This window comes from Phascolarctos cinereus, unplaced genomic scaffold, assembly GCF_003287225.1.
Source record: "Phascolarctos cinereus isolate Bilbo 61053 unplaced genomic scaffold, phaCin_HiC Scaffold_2;HRSCAF=192, whole genome shotgun sequence".
In the NCBI taxonomy this organism is placed as follows: Eukaryota; Metazoa; Chordata; class Mammalia; order Diprotodontia; family Phascolarctidae; genus Phascolarctos; species Phascolarctos cinereus.
In genome coordinates, this window is record NW_027555625.1 from 45,840,709 (window position 1) to 45,854,301 (window position 13,593).

At 36.1% G+C, this 13,593-nt stretch overlaps 1 long non-coding RNA gene across 1 annotated transcript in view; it reads right to left on the reverse strand.

Annotated features, from left to right (window-relative positions):
* Positions 1-1,862: 1,862 nt before the first annotated feature.
* Positions 1,863-13,593, reverse strand: part of LOC144455767 (uncharacterized) — a 20,104-nt gene continuing 8,373 nt past the window's right edge. The window contains exon 3 of the long non-coding RNA XR_013484510.1: positions 1,863-1,940. This is a non-coding gene — a long non-coding RNA (uncharacterized LOC144455767). The remainder of the gene's footprint in view (positions 1,941-13,593) is intronic.

Below are 13,593 nucleotides of genomic sequence, written 5' to 3' on the forward strand. Positions count from 1 at the left end.
AACTCAAAGCCAAAATTATGAAGGCAAATAAGGAATTTGAGGAAAACTGAACCTTGGAGACACAGCCAATGCAGGAATTTGTCTTGATTATGCCTATTTGTCTTAAAGGCTTTGCTTTTCTTTGCTCATTTTTTCCCAGTAGGGATAGATGGGAGGGTGAGGGAGGCTAGGGACGGGGTAGCAAAAAAAAAGATGAAAAAGAAAAGAAAGAAAAGAAGGTTATTGGGATATATATATAGTTAAAAATAGTATAGTGAAGAGAAGGAAGCACAAACAGGACAGCTTTGAAAGCTGTGAGTTGAATTTATTGTATATATATTATATACGTAAAAAATCAAGCTGTACATAACAGAGATATATAGATTTATGTACAACCTTCTTTTAATGTGCTTCTTATATATACATGTCTACTTATCTATCCCTAACCATAACCCTAAATTCACATCCTAACCTTAACTCTAATCCTATGTGTGTATGTGTCTCTCATATATATGAGACACATACATATATGGTACGTGTGCGTTTGTGTGTGTGTGTGTGTATGCCAAGTTTTTTTGGTGTTTGTTTAGTTGTGTCTGACTCTTTGTGACACTCTTTTGGGGTTTTGTTGGCAAAGATACTGGAGTGGTTTGCCATTTCCTTCTCTGGCTCATTTTACAGATGAGGAAACTGAGGCAAACAGGGTTAAGTGACTTGTCCAGGGTCACACAGCCAGTAAGTGTTTGAGGCCAGGTTCGAACTCAGGTCTTCCTGACTCTAGGCCTGACGTTCTATCCACTGTACCACCTAGCTGTCAAAAAAATAAGCAAACTTTAAAAAATCCCAAAACTTGGAGAGGTGAAATACTGACCTCAACACTCCCCAGAAGAATTTGCTTGGTACCTGGTTCCTCTAACTGTGCTGGTATAAATTTGAAGACTGTCTGATGGTCTTTTAAAAAGTTGGCCCCAGAGTCTCCAAAGAGATAGGGATTCTCAGCCTGCAATAAAATTGCCTACACTGACTGATGCACTGTCTGGACATCAGAAGTAGCTCAGAGTAAAAGGCACTTGCAGTGATGATCAAATCAGGGCAGCCTTACTGCTGCAGCCCTGGCTGGCTACAGTGTGCTAATGGTGAAAGAGGCTGCCTCTGGTCCGGTGGGAGAGTTTTTATTTCTGTGACTTGTTTAGAAGACTTGTAAAGAACCTTTAGGATGAAATAGACTATATATCAGGCAGAAGGACTGCAGGTTTTTGAAATACTGTAGAAATAGCCCATGGGAAGGTCTGGACAAGAAAGTAGTTAGATCTTCGTAGTTCTGGATGTATTTGATCTAGGAGGTGGACAGTAAAATATTAAGTTGAAAATTCCTGAGGGTAAGAACTCTGTTTTTCACTTTTGTGTTCCCAGAATTTAACCTGGAGCTTTTACACAGAGTATGTTTGTGTGTGTGTATACACGTGTGTGTGTATATATATATACATCTGTATATATGTATGTGTATATATACATGTATACATAAACATAGACATATAATACATTTATATATTCACACATGTATATACATATACATACATACATACAGATATATGTATGTATGTATATATATATATATATACATATACACATACACATATACATACAATACATTTCTATATACACACATGTATGTTTTAGGGCAGGGATAGTGTTTCCTATTTCTTTTGTAATTTCTAAGTGTATATGCTGCATACAACAAGCACTCAGTAAGTGCATTTGATTGGCTGGTAAAAGACCAGTTCTAGCATGCTCAGGCCTTCCCTTACCAGGCTGATGCTGCTTTCCATCTCATGAATGGAGAGTGCTTCCACTTCCAAGGTCCTTCCTTGGTTCCTGCACATTTCATGTAGACTTTGTATGTCACCTTGCAGAGTCCACAGCTTATTATTTAGGCTGCTCATCAATTTGTTTCTCTCTAGCTAGGCAGGCAGAAGACACAAATAAAACATTGGGTATAAATTGTTAAGAAAACGCTTCCTTGGTTTGCTTAGTTGGGGGTGGGTGAGGAGGTAGGAGAGATGGGGAGGGCAGTGTTTTTCCATCAGAGAGTCAGAGAATCTCAGAAATGGAAGGAGTCTTAGATATCATAAAAATCCAGGTCTTATCAGGACAGGAGTCCCCTCTATAATCCCAACAAAAAGTTATTCACCCAAACTCTAGTGAGGAGAAACACACCCCATCCCAAGGCAACACATTCTACTTTTGGAAAGTTCAAATTTTCTCCTTGCATTGAGCCTAATGCTATCTCCTGGCAGCTCCTCCTTTCATTCTTCCCATAATTCCACCTAAGTCTCCTCTTCTCCGGGTTAAATATTCTCAGTTCCTTCAATTGATGCTAACTTGGAACAACCTTGAGACTGCACCATCTTAATGATCTTCCCGAGTGCTCTTCAGTATAATCTTTCTTAAAACGAGGTGGTCAGAACTGAACGTGGTATTTTAGGAATATTCATATCAGGGAAGAGAATAGTAGGTCAATAATAATAATAATAATAATGATAATTGGCATTTTCATAGCATTTGTATGCATGATCTTATTTGAATATTACAACAGCCCTTTGAGTTAGGTGCTCTAGACATTACCATTCCCAATTTACAGATACAGAAACTGAAATTTTGAGAAGTTAATTGATTTATAACGGCCACCTAGCTAGTAATTGCTAAAGATGGGTTTTGAATTGTGCTTCCTGACTGAAAGTCTAGTGCTCCTTTTCCTATTCCAGTTGCTTTTTTTTTCTTTTTGATGAGGCAGTCAGGGTTAAATGAGTTGCCCAGGATCACATTCAAGTGTCTGAGGTCAGATTTGAACTCAGGTCCTCCTGACTCCAAGGCCGGAGCTCTATCCACATCGCCACCTAGCTGCCCCTCCAGTTGGTTCTTTTATCTTTTTCCTACCTCCAGAAATTATCTCTTTAAGTGAAGCCTGATGTTGCACTATTTTTAGCTACCTTGTTCACTCATATTGAGAAGGATATTCACTAAAACCCTTAGACTTTTTTCATATGAATTGTGATCTAGCCATAACTCTTCCATCTCATACTTGTGAAATTGATTTTTTTGAACCCCAGGGTGGAGATTTTGCCTTAATCTCTATTAAACTATTAAATCTAATAGCCCAATGGCCCAATGTTCTAGGCTCTCATGATCTTTTGGGATCTAGAATTTATCAGATATCATGTTAGGTATCTCTCAGCCTTGAGTCATATAATGTAATTGACAAGGTCATCCATTTAGCCCTTTATTCAAGTCATTGATAAAGCTGAAAAGGCACACACATAGGTCAAGTGCCCTAGTGGATCTGCTCCAGTAGATATCTCATTTCAAGTTGACATTGAATCTTCTATTTTTGTTTTTTGGCTTGTAGGTATTCTAGTCTTACCTTTACAATGGGCTAACCCATATCACTCCAACTCATCCACAAGAATAGCATGCAAGATTCTGCCAAATGTTTTAATGAAATCTAGATAGATTGTTCCTTAATATTTCTTTGGCTACCAACCAGTCTAGCAACTCTGTCAAAAAAAGGAAATGTCTGGCATGATTTGTTTTTGATGTAGCCAAGCTATACTTTTAATCATACATTAGAAAACCAGTGAAGCCAAAATTAGAAGAATAGGAAAAAGAGAAAATTTTTTTTCAGCAAGTTTCTCTGATAAAGGTCTTATTTCTTAAATATATAGAGAACTGAGCCAAATTTATAAAAGTAGGAGCTATTCCCCATTTGAGAAATGGCCAAAAGACATGAACAGGCAATTTTCAGAGGAAGAAATCAAAACTATCAGTAGTTCTATGAAAAAATGCTTTAAATAACTAATAATTTAGAGAAATTAAATGAAAACAACTCTTACGTACCATCTCACACTCATCAGATTGACTAAGATGAGAGAAAAGGAAAATGACAAACGTTGGAGGTGATGTGGGAAAATAGGGATATTAGTACACTGCATTCTGGAGAACAATTTGAAATTATGCCCAAAGGGCTGCATATCCTTTGACCCACCAATAATGCTACTAGGTCTATACTCCAAGGAGATCAAAGCAAAAGGAAAATGATTCATATATGTACAAAAATATTTATAGTAGTGCTTTTTGTGGTAGCAAAGAACTGGAAACTGGGGAGATGACCATCAATTGGGGAATGGGTGAACAAGTTATGGTGTATGAATGTGATGGAGTACTATTGTGCTATAAGAAATAATGAGCAGGATGATTTCAGGAAAACCTGGGAAGACATATGAACTGATACAAAATGAAGTGAGCAGAAACAGGAGAACAATCTATAGAGTAACAGCAATTTGTTAAGATAATCAACTGTGAAAGATTTGGTAACTGATCAATACAGTGTTCCACCGAAAGTCCAAAGGACTCTCATGATGCAAAATATTATCCAACTTGAGATAATAAATTGATGGACTCAGAGTGCATTTCTTCTTTATTTTTCTTGTTTTTTTAAAAAAAATATGGCTAATGCAGAAATGTGTTTTGTATGATTTCATATGCATATTGGGTATTAAATTTCTTGCCTTCTTAAATGAGAGGGTGGAAGGAGGGTGAAAATTTGGAACTGAAAATAAAAATAAAATTTTAAAAAACTGGAAAAAAATTCCTACATTAGGGAATTTTGCCAAGAAGGGAAGTCAAGGTCACTAGTCTAGAGTTTGCAGATTTCATTCTTATCAAGTGAAAAAGCATTTATTAAGTATTTCCTATGTGCAAGGCACTGTGCTAAGCATTGGGTTGGGGATAGAAAAAAATGAAGAAAATAGACTTGCAATTTTATGGGGTAGACAATATGCAAACAACTACAAACAAAGCAAATATATGTGGGAGAAATTGGAGATGCTATGTGTCAGATACTGTGACTTGAAGTAAGTCAGACAAGCCAAGAGGTCCAGGTAAGGAAAAAGGGCATTGCAGGCATTGGGGATAGCCAGTGAACATACACTGAATTGGGAGAGAAAGTGTCTTGTGTGTGAGGAGCAGGAAGGTGGCCAACGTAGCTGGATCATAATGTGTAGAGAGGAGTAAAGTCTAAGAAGATTGGAAAGGTAAAAGGGGGGCAAATTAATGAAGAGCTTTAAAAGCCGAACAGGATGTTATATTTGATCCTGGAGGTAAGTGGAATCACTGGATATTGAATAGGAAAGTGATATGGTCAGACCTGAAATTTAGGGAGATCACTCGGATTGCTTAGCAGAGAATGGACTGGAGAAGCAAGAAACTGAAGACAAGGAGACCAGTCAGAAGGCCAACCAATAGTCTTAGGTGTAAGGTAATAAGGGTCTGTGTCAAGACTGTGACAGTGTCAGAGGAAGAGAAGGAGGCTACACAAGCGATGTTGTGAAGGAAGAATTGGTAGGACTTGGTGACAGATTCAACATGGTGGGGAGGCAAAGGTAATCCTAGACTGGGTGATTGGGAGGATGGTGGTGCCATACAGTTCTACAAAGTGACTTGTTGGTCAATTGAATTGTGTAATATGAAATTCATAAATTAATTTAGGTAGCATCAATGTTTAATTATATTGGTGTGAACCAACTGTGGACAAAGAATGTTGCTTTAATTATTGGCCCTCTTTTATTTCTATAAAGAATGTTTTTATTACTTCCAGATATTTTATGCACTTTGTTGTTATTCTGAAAGTACTTCCTTTTTATGTAATTTTTCTCCTGATTCTTGTGAGTAATATAGAGAAATGCTAATGGTTTTTATGGACTTGTTTTGTATCTTCTTTCTTTCCTGAAGCTATTAATGATTTTGATTAGTTTATTCACTGATTCTTTGGAGTTTCCTAAGTAAACTACCATATCATTTGATAATAGGGCTAATTTTGTCTCTTCTTTGTTGATGCTCATACCTTTAGTTTTTATCTGTCTATTGCTATTGTATCATTTTAGGACCATGTCAAACAACAATAAAGAGAAGAAACATCATTGCTCTATTTCTATACTTATATGGAAAACTTTTACAATTTTTTCATTATAAATAAGGATAGATTTTAGTTTCATGAATCTTTTGACCATTATTGAGGAAAATATCTTACATGCTTATGCCTTTTAGGTTTTTTTATATAAATGAATACTACATTTTGTCAAGGGCTTTTTTTTTTTGTTCTGTGTATTGATATAGCCATAGTTTTGGTGTTTTTTTTTTGTTGTTGTTTCTAAGCTTAATTGTGCTAATTATTTTCCTAATTTGGAGCCATCTCTTCTGGAATGAACCACAATATTAGATGGTTATAATTGAATTTTTTGGAAAATATTGTTGTATCTTTTTTTTGGTGAAGATTTTATTTAATTTCTTTTGCATCAATCTTTATTAGTGAAATTGGACCATAGTTCTCTTTCTCTGCCTTATTCCTCCATGTTTTGGATATTATAATCACATTAGTTCCATAAAAGGAGTCTAGAAGAGCTTCTTATTTTTGTGTTATTGAAAATAATTTTTGTAGCTGACATATTAGTGTTTTTTTAAACATTTGATAGAATTAAATTACAAATCCATCTAGAACAAGGTTTTATCCATCAGTATTTCATTTATGACTTGTTCAATTTCTCTTTCCAAGACTGGATGATTTAAAATTTCCATTTTTTTGCTTGGTAAGTTTAGATATTTAGATTTTTGAAGAAACTCATAAATTACCTTTGAGTTTCTTTAAAGTATTATTAATACATTTTGTTCTTACATTGCAGTCCCTCTGGAAATACCTTTGCTCACCAAAAAACTGATTGATTCCTTCCTTGCAACAAAGAAGAACAATTAAACAAAAATGCCTAATGCGATTCTATGTCTGATAGTGTATAAAGAATTCTACCCTGGTAGTCCTTTGCTTCACTCCTAAAAGGTAAGGATTTCCTTTGATTTTGGCTGGCATGTAATTTGGAATAGTAGTTTCTGATAATTCACCCTATTTCCTATCTGTTCATTGTGAATTCACTTTGCTCATTTTTTATTTTGCTAATTTGGTTTTCCTCTTTTTTAAGATGTTAGCTAATGGTTTATTGATTTGGTTAGTTTTTTCAAAAAGACATCTCTTAGTTTTGTTTATTAGCTCCATGGTCTTTTCATTTCTGCCTTTTTTTTTTTATCTTTCCTCTAATTTTCAAGATCTCTTACTTTGAGCTTATTTTGAAGTTAATTTATGTCCCAGTTTTTAAAAACTACATGCTACATTCTTAAGTTCATTTTCTATTTTGTGATTATATGTTTTCAGGGAAATAAGATTTTCTTCAGAAAACTGCTTGACCCACATGCCATAAATTTCGATATATTGCTACATGGGATTTTTTTTTTTACATTTGTTTGCATATTTTTACACACTCAGTCTGTTCTTAGCCTCCTCCATTTAGGTCTGGCTCATCTGCTCCTTTTTTCTTTACTAATTAGTATTTTCATTTAGTTTTGGTCTATAAATGTTAAGTTTGTTATTTATACCTTTTTTACATTTATTTATGTTTTCAATATACCTGTGTGAACTTGGGAATATTACTTAACTCTCTGGCTCTCGGTTTTCTCATCGATAAAATGAGGGAGTTTTAAAGTCACCTCCAGGTCCAAATCAACCTGGGATTTGTAATTAGGTGACACAGTGGATAGAGCCCTGGGCCTGGAGTCAGGGAGATTTGAGTTCATATCTGGATTCAGATATTTACTAGCTGTGAACTGGGTTTTTATTTATTGATGGAGCAAATTGCTATGATTTGTTTTCTTACTCATTCCTTTATTCTTTTTAGTTTTATTGGGGAGTTTAAATCATTCATCTTTAGAGTTAAAATACTATATATGTGTTTTCTTTCATTAAATTATTTTATATCTTTTTCTTTAAACCAACATTTAGTCTCTTAGGTTTGATTTGCTTATATGACCTATGACCTCGTATAACATCTTACATCTTACACAAAGATATGACCTTGGTCACCCCCTACCAACGCTCCCATCAAACTCTTCTTCCCTCATTACTTTTGCCTACTCCCAAATTCCTTGAGATTTTTGTTCTCTTCTATTATTACTTTTTCTTTTATCTTTTTTTAACCTCTCCCTTCACTTTTTTTGTGAAGAGCCAAGAGGCCAGTGTCAGTGGTTTGGAGAGTACATGGAGTGGAATGAAGTGGAAGAAGACTAGAAAGGTAGAAGGAGGCTGGATCACAAATGGCTTTGAACACCAAACGGCATTTTGTATTTGATCTTGGAGGTGATAAGGAGCCACTGGATTTTATGAAGTAGGGAGGGGTATGACATGGTCAGACCTGAGCTTTAGGAAAATCACTCTTAAAAACTATTAATTAATTAATTAATTAATTTTTAGTTGTCAACATTCATTTCCACAAGATTTTGAGTTTTAAATTTTCTCTCCCTCCTTCTCCTCCTCCCTCCCCAAGATGGGGTGCAATCTGAGATAGGCTTTACTTATACATTCATATTAAGCATATTTTCACATTAGTCATGATGTAAAGAAGAATTAGAACTAGTGGGAGAAACCACGAGAAAGATGAAACAAAACAATAAAAGAAAAGGAGAGCAAATAGTGTGCTTCCATCTGCATTCAGACTCCACAGTTCTTTCTCTGGATGTGGATAGCATTTTCCATCATGGGTCTTTTGGAGTTGTCTTAGATCCTTGTGTTGCTGAGAAGAGCTAAGTCTATCAGAGTCAGTCATTGCACACACAGTGTTCCCCTGGTTCTGCTCACTTCATCAAGCATCAGTTCATATCAGTCTTTCTAGTTTTTCTGAAGTCTGCCTGCTTATCATTTCTTATAGCATAATAGTATTCCATTACATTCACATACCACAACTTGTTCAGCCATTCCCCAATTGATGGGCTTCCCCTCACTTTCCAGTTCTTTGCCACCACCGAGAGAGCTGATGTGACTATTTTTGCATGTGTCGGTCCTTTTCCTGTTTTTATGATCTCTTTGGGATACAGACCTAGAAGTGGTATTGCTGGGTCAAAGGGCATGCACATTTTTATAGCCTTTAGGCATAGGGGAAAATCACTTCGGTGGTTAAATGGAGGATAGATTGACATAGGGAGAGAATTGAAGCAGACTGACCCACTAGCAGCAATAATCCAAGTGTGAGGTGATGAGGGCCTATATTAAAGGGGTGGCAGGGTCAGAGGAGAGAGGGGTCGTGTTGGAGAGATGTTGCAAAGATGGAACCAAAAAGCTTGAGCAGCAGATTGGATGTGGGGGGTGAGAGACAGTGAGGAATTGAGGACTACAGCTAGGTTGCAAGCCTAGGAGACTGGGAGGGTGGTGGTGCCTTCGACAGTAACGTGGAAGTTTAGAAAGGAGTGTGGGAAGACTTAGGGGGAAAGATGAGTTCAGTTTTGGGCATGTTGACTTTAAGATGTCTATGAGATGTCCAGTTTGATCTGCCTGAAAGGCAGTTGAAGATGTGAAACTAGAGGTCAGCAGAGAGGTTAGGGCAGGATTGATAGATTTGAAAATAATCAGCATAGAAATGATAATTAAATCCATGGGAGTTGATGGGATCATCAAGTAAAGTAGTACAGAGGGAGAAGTGAAGAGGGCCCAGGAAAGAAGCCTTTCTGCCTGGCTTCCATTCGAAGACCCCAGATACTTAGAGAAGGACTATTTGACAAAAAGTGCTTGGAAAGCTGGACCCTAGTAGGGAAGAAATTAGATGTAGACCAGTATCTCACACCTTATACAAAGGTAAGCTGCAAAAGAGTATGTGACCTATCATAAACGAATTAGAGAAGCATGGAAAAAATTACCTACAAGATGTATAGATATAGGAAAAGTTCACGACCAACCAGGGAATAGAGAGGATTATGGAAGGTCAAATAATGTTGATTATATAAAATTTAAAAGTTTTTGCATCAACAAATCTAATAAAGCTAAGATTAAAAGGGTGACAGTTAACAGGGGGGGAAAACTTTGCAGCAAGTTGTCTGATAAAAGTCTTATTTCCAAGATACAAAATGCCTCAAATGTCTTTTGGGCAAATACAAAATCTTGTTTGGCACTCAAAGCTCTTATTCCCTATCACATACTCTTCAAATCAGTAACTCTGGTCTCCTTGCTGTTCTACTCCTTCTCTTCGTTCTAAGCATTTTCTCTGGCTGTCTCCCATGCCTGGAATGCTCTCCCTCCTGGCTTCCCTGGATTTCTTTAAGTTTCTCCTAAAATCTTATCTTCTACAGAAAGCCTTTCCCAACTCCTCTTTATCCCCAAAGTCTTTTGGGACACCCTTTCTAAAGAACTGATGAAAATTTTGTAATAAGAGCCTTTCTCCAATTGATAAATGACCTATGAACATGAACAGGCAATTCTCAGGGGGGAAGAACCTCAGGCTATCTATAGTCACCTTAAAAAAATGCTTTAAATCACTCCTAATTAGAGAAATTAAATTAAAGCAATTTTCTGAGATTTCACCTCATACTCATCAGAGTGGAAAAGATGGCAAAAGAAAAGAAGATGATTAATGTTGGAGAGACTGTGGGAAAACAGGCACTTTTCCCATTACTGTGCTGGTGGAGCTGTGAATGGGTACAGCCACTCTGGAAAGCAATTTGGAATTACATGCAAAAAATTGCTAAACAAGATGTTCCTTTTGACCCAGCTGTAGCACTGTATATAGTATAGAAATGTAGGTCTATACTCCAAAGAGATCAAAGAAAGAGGAAAAGATCCTATATGTGTAAAAATATTTAATAGCAGCTCTTTTTGTGGTGGCAAAGGGATGTGGAAAACAAGGGGATGCCAACCAATTGAGGAATGACTGAGTAAATCATGGTATGTGAATGTGATGGAGTATTGTTGTGCTATAAGGAATGAGGAAATAGAGGATTTCCAAAAGACATTGAAAGGTGTCTTTATATTAGCAGAACTAGAATAACAGTACATACAATAACATCAATATAACCAAAATAAATAATATTGAGGACTTTTATAAAATGATGAAGAATGAAAGGAACAAGAATGAACAAAACTAGGTTAAAAATTTATAAAATAACAGCAGCATTGTAAAAAACAAGCAACTTTGAAAGCTGTAAGAATTATGATCATGGACAATGACCATTCATGATTCTAGAGGACTGATGATGAAAAATGCCATCCATGACAGGTGATGGATTTAGGGTACAGAATGAGAAATCTATTTTTTATTGTTGCTGTTTCAGTCGTTTCAATGGTATCCAATTCTTTGTGATCCCATTTGGGGATTTTTTTGGCAAAGGTACTGGAATGGTTTGCCATTTCCTTCTCCAGCTCGTCTTATAATTGAGGAAACTGAGACAAACAAGGTGAAATGACTTGCCCAGGGTCACGCAGCTAGTAAGTGTCTGAGGCCACATTTGAATGCAGGTCTTCTTGACTCCAGGCCTGTATTCCATCTACTGCAGTATGTCTCTCTCTATATTCACCATGGGAATTTGTTTTGCTTGACTATGTAGATTTGTTGTAATAAAAATTATTTTTCTTTTCTTTTTTTTTCCCTCTGGTGTGGGGGATGGGAGGGAGAGAAAATAGATTTCTGTTCATTAAAAAAATAGGAAGGAGAATGCTACAGATGTGAAATGTTGCATGCACTTTTAGACGGGATCACTGTATATTGGTTTTACTTAATTATTTTTACTTTGTTACAAGCACTCTCTCACAAGGTGGGAATGATTTGTAAATGTTTCTAATATAAAAATAAAACACAATAAATCTTTAAAAATTAAAAAAATATTCACATGTCATTAAGTATGTTAATTAATCCAATTCTTATCTTATTCTTTTCTCCTTCTAGGATACTCTAGAGTCTAATCTCTCATTCATGGATTGCATTTATACATTCTTTAATCTCTCCACGACCATTGGGGCTTCTGGGAATCAAAAGCTTCACTCTCTCCTTTAACTGTTCACCTATTAATACAATTACAGACCTTTCTCTTGCCTTACTTTCAGCATCATCATCATCATCATCATCATCATCTCCATCATCATCTCTCTTTGACTCTTAAGAGCTTAATTCTGAGGAATATTAATTCATAAAGTAGGCTGTGAGGTGTAGTGGGAATGCTCCAGAATTGGAGATTCAATCCTATTCTTTTCCCTTTCCTTCACTATCTTTCTTTCTTGATGTCAGAATCCTCATTCTGGACCTATGCCTCTGTCCACTCATCCTCTGAGACTTTTATCCCTAGAGACCCAACCTAGAGAGGGAAGTAGTCCCAAGAAATATCATACCTGCTTAGAGAAGATATTTTTTTCTGAGGTATTCAGTCTCCCTGTCCATTGCCAGATTCCTATAATACCTTCCTACTTCTAGAGAAGCATGGCCTTAGAGCCTTCCCCCTTTGTGGGTGGAATCTTATTCCTACTCCTTGATTGTAGACCAGGCCAAAAACACTCTATCCTGACTCTCACAAAGCCTCCACAATATATGGCAAGTAATTAAAAAAAATCACTCTCACCTTGCATTTTTTCAAAATCACCTCTGGTCAGATGATGGTACTTTTCTGAGTCCTTATGGTCCCTTGCTCACTGGAGAGGTTTTCCTTTGTATTATTCCAACTACCCCCCATTTTGATTTTTTAATGAGGAAATGTGTTTTATTTATCCCAGAGGTACTAATTCAGTCCTTCCCTCCTCTTGAAAAATGTTTAACTCCTTTCTCCTTCCCTTTTGGCCCTTATATTCTTTGCTCATAGATGTTGTCTGTGTCATAGAGTAGGTGCTCGATAAATACTTGTCAGATTGGATCAAATTTAACTTTACCTTCTGCTTTCAATGATGTGGGCAATTTTCCTGTATATTTAAGGTTTTTTTAGTTGTGTTTTCCTGGAAGACCTGTAATCTTTAGATTATCTCTTCACAACCTCCTATCTTCAAGCTCAGTATCTTTGTTTTATACAACCCTTATTTCTTCCAATCTTGTGTCTTTTGATTATTTGATTTTTTTTCTGCTTCTGTATTTTTGTATCCCAAATCTGCCATTATCTTTTTTTAGAGAAACTACTATTTTGGAGGGGGTTTCTTTTTATTCTACATTCGCTATCCTTTTGTCTTATTGATTTCTTACTTGAAAGCTCTAACTCACCTAATTTCTATATCAATTTGTTTTTATTCTTTTAATTCTTTTATTGATCTTCTGAAACACTCTGGAGGTTCTTGCAATTACTCTTGTAATTCTGAGGGATCTCAAGTATTAGAATACTTTCCCCTTCCTCTAGGGTTGTCAACTTGACTTCCTTTACTTCATATATGTTTTACATGATTGTACATATAGAACCTATATCAAACTGCTTAGCATCTTAGGGATGGGGGGAGGTGAGGAGAGGGAAGAAGAAAATATGGGACTCAAAATTTTAAAAAATTTATGTTAAAAATTATATGTAATTGGAAAAATAAAATACTATTTACAAAGAAGAAAAAAGAACTACTTATTCATTGTGTTGACTCTTTTTAGATTGTTTGCTCATTTTCCTTTCCACATCAGTCTGTATCCATATTTTCTGAGTTTTTTTCAGAATGCCCTTTGAGTGATTTAGCTTATTACTGGGAATCCCTTTCATTGTGTTGTAGGTAACTATTGAAATAGGCTCAACACTTTTGGGGCC